The sequence below is a fragment of the Centropristis striata genome, chromosome 2 (assembly GCF_030273125.1).
Source record: "Centropristis striata isolate RG_2023a ecotype Rhode Island chromosome 2, C.striata_1.0, whole genome shotgun sequence".
In the NCBI taxonomy this organism is placed as follows: domain Eukaryota; kingdom Metazoa; phylum Chordata; class Actinopteri; order Perciformes; family Serranidae; genus Centropristis; species Centropristis striata.
Genome location: NC_081518.1, coordinates 27,424,931 through 27,432,924, shown reverse-complemented (window position 1 = coordinate 27,432,924; position 7,994 = coordinate 27,424,931). Strand labels below are relative to the sequence as shown.

The 7,994-nt window shown below is 39.1% G+C and overlaps 1 protein-coding gene across 3 annotated transcripts in view; it reads left to right on the top strand.

Moving 5' to 3' along the window:
- The first annotated feature begins 1,080 nt into the window (after positions 1-1,080).
- Positions 1,081-7,994, top strand: part of LOC131983552 (zinc finger protein 609-like) — an 86,801-nt gene continuing 79,887 nt past the window's right edge. For 2 of the 3 annotated variants that reach the window (XM_059348293.1, XM_059348285.1), the window contains exon 1: positions 1,081-1,531. The gene's annotated coding sequence lies outside the window, so the exon portion shown is untranslated. The remainder of the gene's footprint in view (positions 1,532-7,994) is intronic. The other variant, XM_059348302.1, reaches the window with a different exon arrangement.

Here is a 7,994-nt window from a genome sequence, read left to right as displayed (position 1 = left end):
TCTTACCTCTTGTACTATTTATCAATTTAGATTGTTTTGGTGTGAGTTGAGTGTTTGAGATATATCTGGCTTCTCTTGAATATAATGCAAATATAGGACACTTTGCTTGTGGTACTCAAAGTGCCAAAAATAACTTATTAGAAATACTCAGTTGAATGTCTCTTTTCCTAGAAATATTGACATGGTAATTAAACATATCTACATGCCTTGTTGTGGGCAGTTTTATGTAGGGATTGTACTAAAAAAAAAAAGTTTCAACTCACAATAAGATCTGAACTCGGTAGGAAGTAAAATATTGTCACACTGTTAAAATAATCGCCTATGTCATTTTTTGTCAAAAATGGGGTTTTTTTTGCCTAAATCATCTCCTCATGACGCCGGCCACCTATGGTAAAATCGCCTACATACTCAGTTGATCAGATCATGTGATTTTACCCCTATAAGATAATGGCCTATGTCAAGTGTGTGATTTAAACAGATTTATTATGCCTAAGTCAAAATAAAATGTGACTTAGGTAATTTTTGAACATGCCTTTGTGACTCAAGCAAGATATGGTAACACTTTTAAAGTAACATTGATGCTCATGATACTTGTCATGTCATGTTTCTGACTTGTGTGACTCTTATGTAGACACCTTCAAAATAAAGTGTTACCATATCTTGCTCTGTCATTTATTTCTCTAAAGTTACATAATTTACACACAGTGTTATTACTATGCCAATAGGTATCCTTTGTTACATCCTTTTGAGTGAAATTATCAATAAATGTCATATGTTACACTTTTGGTGAAGTTTTTTGTGTTTCCTGCAAAACTTGAAAAAATTGAGTAAGGTTAGGTTAGGTTCCCGATTATTTTAACAGGGTGACGATATGTATTTTAGATTGTGGGGTGAACTGTCCCTTTAAGTAGATGATCCGAGTACTTCTTCCCCCACTTCAGCTGGACTAGCGGGTGGATTTCCCGGTCTGAAAACAAACAAATTCAATCACAGTCCATCTAGTGTGCTTGATCCAGTTCCACGTCTTAAACCCGGTGCTCTGTGGAGTCCGTGGACAGTTCAATCCGACCGGAGCTCCTCCTCCTCCTGGATTTCCTCCCGTCTCCCGCTGCTGCTGGTTGGCTACATTGTATCAGTTCCCACACGAAGAACCACCACGGCACTCATCCAGAAACGGTGAATACGGAGGAATTAACCTGGATGGGAAGCTCTTCGCTGTGGGATTAATTTGCCAGAAGGTCGCGGGGAAAGGACTGGACTTGTGTCGGGCTTGATGATAAAATGCCCTCCGGACTCGGGTTGTTTTCGATGAGGACGGTATCTGGAAGTGTGATGGCAGAAGTCCAGTGAATCGCTGGCCTCCCCTCCTCTCTTGTGTTGGATGTCTTGGGGAGTGCGCTGCCACTGGTTTGTGGTGCTTCACATTTCTGTAGAGGTTTTATTATAATTCACTCTCTGATTTGTTCTTTTTATGGAGTGCACACCACCATGGACAGACCAGGGTTTGGAATAGGAGTGGCTAGCTAAGTCGGTAAGTTACGACATTCCTCTCTTTTTTTCTCCTCTCTCATTGGTTGATAGTGCTACGACTCGTTAGCCATTTAACGTTAGCCTTGCGTGCAAAGCGAGCTGGCTAGCTTTACACCATATAGCCAACACAGCATGCAGCAGCAGCCAAGCTAGCCAAGCCTGACTGCACTCTGAGCTCATTGTTTCACTCTGCCAGCTAGCGTACTAGTCACATTAGCTCATTACACCAAGCTAAGTTAGCCATGTTAGCTTCTTGAAGTTCAACGAACGTGTAAACATGCTGCTAAGCAACGATAGAACCCCTAAATTCAGAAGCTAACTAGTGCAGTTGAACTTAAAAGGATAGTAACGGTCAGCCCGAGGAGAGTGGCGCTTATTTACTCCATAAGTCGTTAAAAAGTGTGTCTGCATTTATAGTTTTCCTATACATTTGAATGTTCAGTGTTTGGGGAAACATTAGTTGACAGAGTCATTTAAAGCAGCAGATTCCACCAGTGTAGTGTCTACAGTGTTTCCCAAGCTGGGTACCGGGGACCCCAGGGACTCCGTGAAGGGGTTTTGATGTCAAGATAAGCAGAAAATGAAACGGTTTCAACACAATGTGAGAATACCTGTGAGTATTTTAACCATTGCGTTTCAGTTCTTCTATCACTGGTGCCACCGTGAGAACAGTTTGTTACAGATATCTAGAACTAGGAGTCTCATCCAAAGGTACAAGATCTCATTAAAATGGTGGATTGTGGTCTAATAAACTTTGGGACCCTTCTCTCCCAGATTCTTTTTGTTGGCTCATGTTGTTGGGGCTGTCCCATCTCCCTGAAGTGAGTCATTCACTTAAAGTACTTTTTTTCTTCTTTTAACAAGACCACTATGGGCTAACCCTGTGGTCTGTGCTACTCCATGGAGTATGACAGTACCACATTAAAGACTGGCTAAGTCGTTTGCATTCCCAATAGTTGGTTCAAATAGGTGCAACTTTGAGACTTGTAATATCTCTTTATGGTTAACTACGAAACATGAATGGAAAAGTTTCTTCAAAGCTGTTGCTAACTATCTAACCCAAACATGCTGCCTTAACATGGAGCAGTATTCATATCAATTTGAATTAGCCATATTTGCATAGGCAAAATGACAGGTTTGTGGGTGTGAGATATGATTTTAATTGCAAAATAAAGTTGTTCAAAATGCAACACAGCCAACAGTTAATCAAATCATCAAATCGGATTGGTTGTTCACCTCTGGTATTAGTGTTTCTGTTGTTACTATTGCAACTGTTAAGTGCTTGCAATGCAACTCTTAAGGTCCTCCATCTGGCATGATGAGATGAATGGACATCCAGTCCGAGAGTTAAGAAACGTAATTTCAGTTTAGCTTCAAGTATTAAACACATAAATTGGCAAGTCTGATCTAAGTCCATGCAGCTGTGTATAGCTTATTGGAGACATATCAGTTTTAGTGTAGATAAAATTGCAATACAGAAATGCAAAATTAGGTTTAATGTTATTTAAAAACCGTAACATTTACATAGTTTTCCCAGGACAGACAATTTTATATTCATACTGAATATGTCTTGCTTGGTATGTATCTTAGTCATAATTTTCTCCCCCCGAAAAAGCTATCCCATTCGCTACAAAATTCCAGTATTGGTCTGTTCTACAACCCGCATAAGAACTGCCATAAGATGTTTTTAAAATTGATGGGAGATTTTTTTATTCATTTAAGTTGGTTGCTGAAATGCTTAATCTCCTGCTATCAATGCTAATTGTTCAGATAAATGCACCAAAACTTTAAACATTTGGCAGTTAAACCTTAAAGTTGTTCCCAAAGAGCCTTCAATATTCCTTGCTAATGCTGCAGTTAATGTCTATTAAGTATCATGTTGGCAGCTCCATTGTCTGGGTGTGGCAATAACTCTGAACTGGTGACACTGATAAAGAAAAACCTCAACGTAAATGCAGGCCTAAGATATTAATCCTCCTACATACAACTGTAGTAATCGCAGTACTGCTAATCCACTTTGTTCCAGTGTGTCATGACAGTAAACATGGCTGATTTGCACCATGCAGTTATCCAGTGTTTTGTATCAAATTCTTAGTGTACCTCCCAGTAAGCCAGCACCAGACTTGTGGTTATGTAGTGCTTAATGCTTTGTCACCAAGGTCAGTAGGTAACTGCAGTTGGTGTAGCCTTGGTTTGCTGAAGCAGCTATTGTAGCCAGGCTTTATTGTGATTTCAGGTTTGATACAGTCAAAGCAGAAGCAAATTCAACACAGTAATCAAAAGGATCGTAATAACAGCACCTCAATAACACTTAATAAGTGTGTGGGTGTCTTAACAGAATGTGTTCCATTTAGGACATTTCACCATTTTACTCCACCAGCCACAAAAGGCTATTTTGGTCCAGGGAGCAGTGAGAAGATCAACTTTACCAGGGCTACTGTAATTTGTCAGCTGCACCTATAAATGATTCAAGCCTCTCACTTAGCCAGTAGGAGTGTTTGGTCAGTATTGATTCACTGCTGACTCTTTTTGTATTGATTTTATACATTTTAAGGGTGTTTTACGTTGAAACCTATTACTACTTATTCTTCTCATGTACTCTTCATAATGAAATCAATACAACACAATAGTAATATAACACTGTCGAGCCCAGAGGAGTTCATGTTGCCAAGGATTTTCTTTCCCAAAATTGAAATTAAGTATCTGGCAAAATAATAGTTGGCCAACTGATGTTCCTGTTAATAACTGTAATACTCCTTCACAGCAAACATGTTAATTTGTTCTTTTCTATCTTTTCTTGCAAGGAAAATTTAGTAGCACCAGCTCTTTGCCTAGCAGTGAGCTGGTACTACTGCTTCCTTTCCAGCTGACTACCTTTCAAAGGCAGTTCCTCTCCATCTGATTACCTTTTTTTAGTGGTAATTTGTTCTAATCATTGTAAGGTTGTTAAAAGCCTTGTTGTAGCACGCCAGGCACGTTTTATGCAATCTGACAGAGCCATCAATTGTAAAGTGAAAGAGAAATTTAAGACTCTTAGTTCCACACAACGACATGACATCTTAACGTTGTCAGAGATGTGTAAATTTGCCCAACGCTTGGATGAGAGCCTGAGGTGAACATGAGAGCTATGCCACTTGAGGAAACAACTATTTCCTCATTCAACAGTTTGATTTTTGTGATAACTGAGCTGCTGGGATGTGTCCCTTTTCAATGGGGGAGCATGAAAACAACTTGTGTTAAAAGTGTTGACACTTACTCAAATATGTTTCTGTTGAGTAGAAGGGGAAAAATAAGCCTCAAAAACAGTAAAAGTTTTGTGTTCATTGCCTTTTTAAAATCCGCTCCACATCAGGCTGAATGTCAAAGAAACAACGTGGAAGAAGAGAATTTAACAATGTTTGTTTAGAGGTCCAGGGCATCAGATTAGTCCAGGACAAGGGGATTAGCTGGCTTTGTAAGGCTCCCGTCATCTCATGGCCTCACACCAGCTGATGGCAAAGTAAGAAAGGATTTAGCCCATATACTTAAAGGTAGCTGTTAATTTAAAGGCTTTCAGGCACCTTAAAAGAGCCATTTACTTGGAGTGACTGTATGCCTCCATATGCACTTATATCTTTGGTTTTTATGTATAATGCATGCCTAATGAGAAGTGTATGCATTCCTTAATTCCCCTAGTGCAGTCGTGAGCTCATATTAAGCTTCATAATGTAGTTGGTGTCATTAGACGGGTTGAGATGAGATGGAGCACCTTTGTAGTTTAAGGCATTATACTGCTTTCCCCCAAGGTTGAGATTTATTTGAAGCGGTCCTCCCTAAGTGATGGGGGTTGGGCTTGTTTAAGCGCTGCATGGAAGAACCAACATCCAACACTAGAGAGTCTGCAGAAAAACATCATTATATACTTCCAGGTGGTAGTCGGTAATTGACATTCAAATCAATGCAATTGCACATAGCAGACTTGTTTTGTACAGCATTTCACAGGAAGACTATTAAAAAGGAACAATGAATGTATAAATCATATTTTGTTAAAAATCTTTTGGATCTTTTAGAGCAGCAGCAGTTATTAAATGATTTACATTTAAAGATTCATTTGCAAGTATTTTGAGCATCTATCATGGTTGAGAATAAAATCCATGTGAAAATTTGTGTATTCTAGTTTCTTTTTGTAGTCTCAGTATTATTGGTCAATCATGTTTGAGCAGATTTTAGTTTCATACAGGTAAAACAGTCCACACAGAGAGCAAAATAGGTGGAACAAATGTAGAAACTCATGGTTTATCGTCTGCTGATGATTTGGCTTTTTCTTTTATTATTCGCATTCATATGCAAATATCTGTTTATAGACCTTAGTTGGTCATAGCTGTCGTCTGTCAACTCCAACTTCAATATTGCATCTCAAGTTATCATAGAACTTTAGGTTCACATTAGAAGTTGTCTTAATTAGGGTAAATGCGTGGTGTAACAGTTGAATAGTTCTGTATTGGAAAAAAGCATGCACCAAAGCTTTCCTATAATGGGGTTTTGCATCGTGCCCTATAGTGTTTTATATAAAGTCCATTGAAACAGAAGTGTCATCTGGAGCTGTTGTGGGTGGAAGGTCTGAACAGCCTTTAATTCGTCTCTTCATCTCTAACAGGAAAAAAAATGCATAGGTTCAACTGCAGCGTTCAGCCAACAGCAGACCTGAGAAACATTTAGACGTTGCAGAAATGGTAGCAATGGAAACAACAGCTCACTTCACTCTCAGACTTGCACCATGTCTGTAAACATCATTAATTAAAACCGCTTGTTGCTGTTTTTTATTTGCTCTTTTTCAAAAGTCATAGCACAGCGAGGTGTTTTTCTGACAGCTTGTGGTTCACTTGAGATGCAATGGGTTAGTCAACAAAGGATCCGAAATGGATCTGTGTTTCTATAGTCAATATTGATCCACCCATGCAGTGAACTGCTCTGCTATGTGAGAACATCACCTCCTTTATTTCCTGGGGCTACTATTTGTAAAGTCGACTAGATGTGACATTTATCAGTTGAACTGTAAAGTCGTATCATGGGTCAGAGAATATGCAACTCTGCTTTAGTTTTTATAGCTCTGAGTGGATTTCTCACAAGCGAATTGCCAATTACAGCAGAAAAGAGCACCCTTTGAATGCTTGTTGCACAGTTGCTGCTTTGCCAGAGACTGGTGATCCATCTTTTCCTGGGATACGAGCCCAGGTTACACTCAACTCTCCCCCACACACAAGCTATAAAGATATTGTCAGCTTTTGTGGCGCAGCACGGTCTTGAGTGCTGCGAAAATGCTGTCTCATTTGCCTTCGGTTTGAAGTATTGTCCTCTGTGTTCTTAGAAAGGAAAGCCGCAGAAAATTATGAATCAATTCAAGCCGATTTTGATGGGTTTGATTTTTATTTTAGTGTTGCTGCGGCAGTAACGAAGCCCTGTCAAATTGCATTAGTATCTTTAACACACAATTGCTTTCAGTACTGTCTTCATTCATCCACTCATAAGCAACATGACCTCGTTAACCACTCTCGCTTCACTTGTTCCTGACACTGGTGATCTTTTCACTGCAGCAATTCTCTATCTACAAATGGCTGATTAATACACCAGTGCACAGAAAATGATATGAAATTGTTGTGATATTCCCAAGCTGTTCTCCACTTGAAATCCTAATTTGTTAACAGAAAGTGGAAAGCCAAGTGTCCTCCCAGATGCTGTAAGTTTGACTTTAGCTGTCATTTTTTTTAACTTGATCTTACCGTAAAGGAAAAAAAAGGTCTATGAAGACATGATGTGTGGGAATTCCTCAGAGCTACATCAATACTTGAGTGTCGTGGCAGTGGGTGGCTCTGAGACGCTATCCCCATTGCTCTAATCATACTGCAGAACCCACCATCATCTGCAGAATCAAAGAGAAACCGTTGTCTCTCTCGGATGACACATGCATCACTTATGATATTGACGAGTAAATGAGAGAACATCCACAAAGGACAAAATTACCGCAGTGTAAAGTGGAAACAGATGATCAAGTCGAACTTCAATACAAATGTCAATTTTCTTTACACAACTGTGTTAATACTAACAGAGTTCTACTCTTCTTTTTTCAGCTCACAGCCTGAGCACACATGGTAACAGAAATGTTATATCCATTTTAGTTTAAGACAGATTTCCATCAAAGCAGCTTCACTTTATAGACCACTGAAGTGCTGTAAATTCAGCCTCTCAGTGATCATGTCCTCTTGTAAAAAAAAATAACTGGGCTGACAGGCTTTAGTTGTTTGATTCCCCAGAACATGTAAATATCATGGGGATAATTTATTTGGCAATATGTATTTTCAGTTGTTCAATAGCGGAAATCTTACTGAATTACTGAGTACTAGATGTTTTTACATGGAGGCTTTACTTTTTTTTTTATAGGTGGACTTCAAAACTGGTTTACATCTGTGCTATGACTTACACAAAAT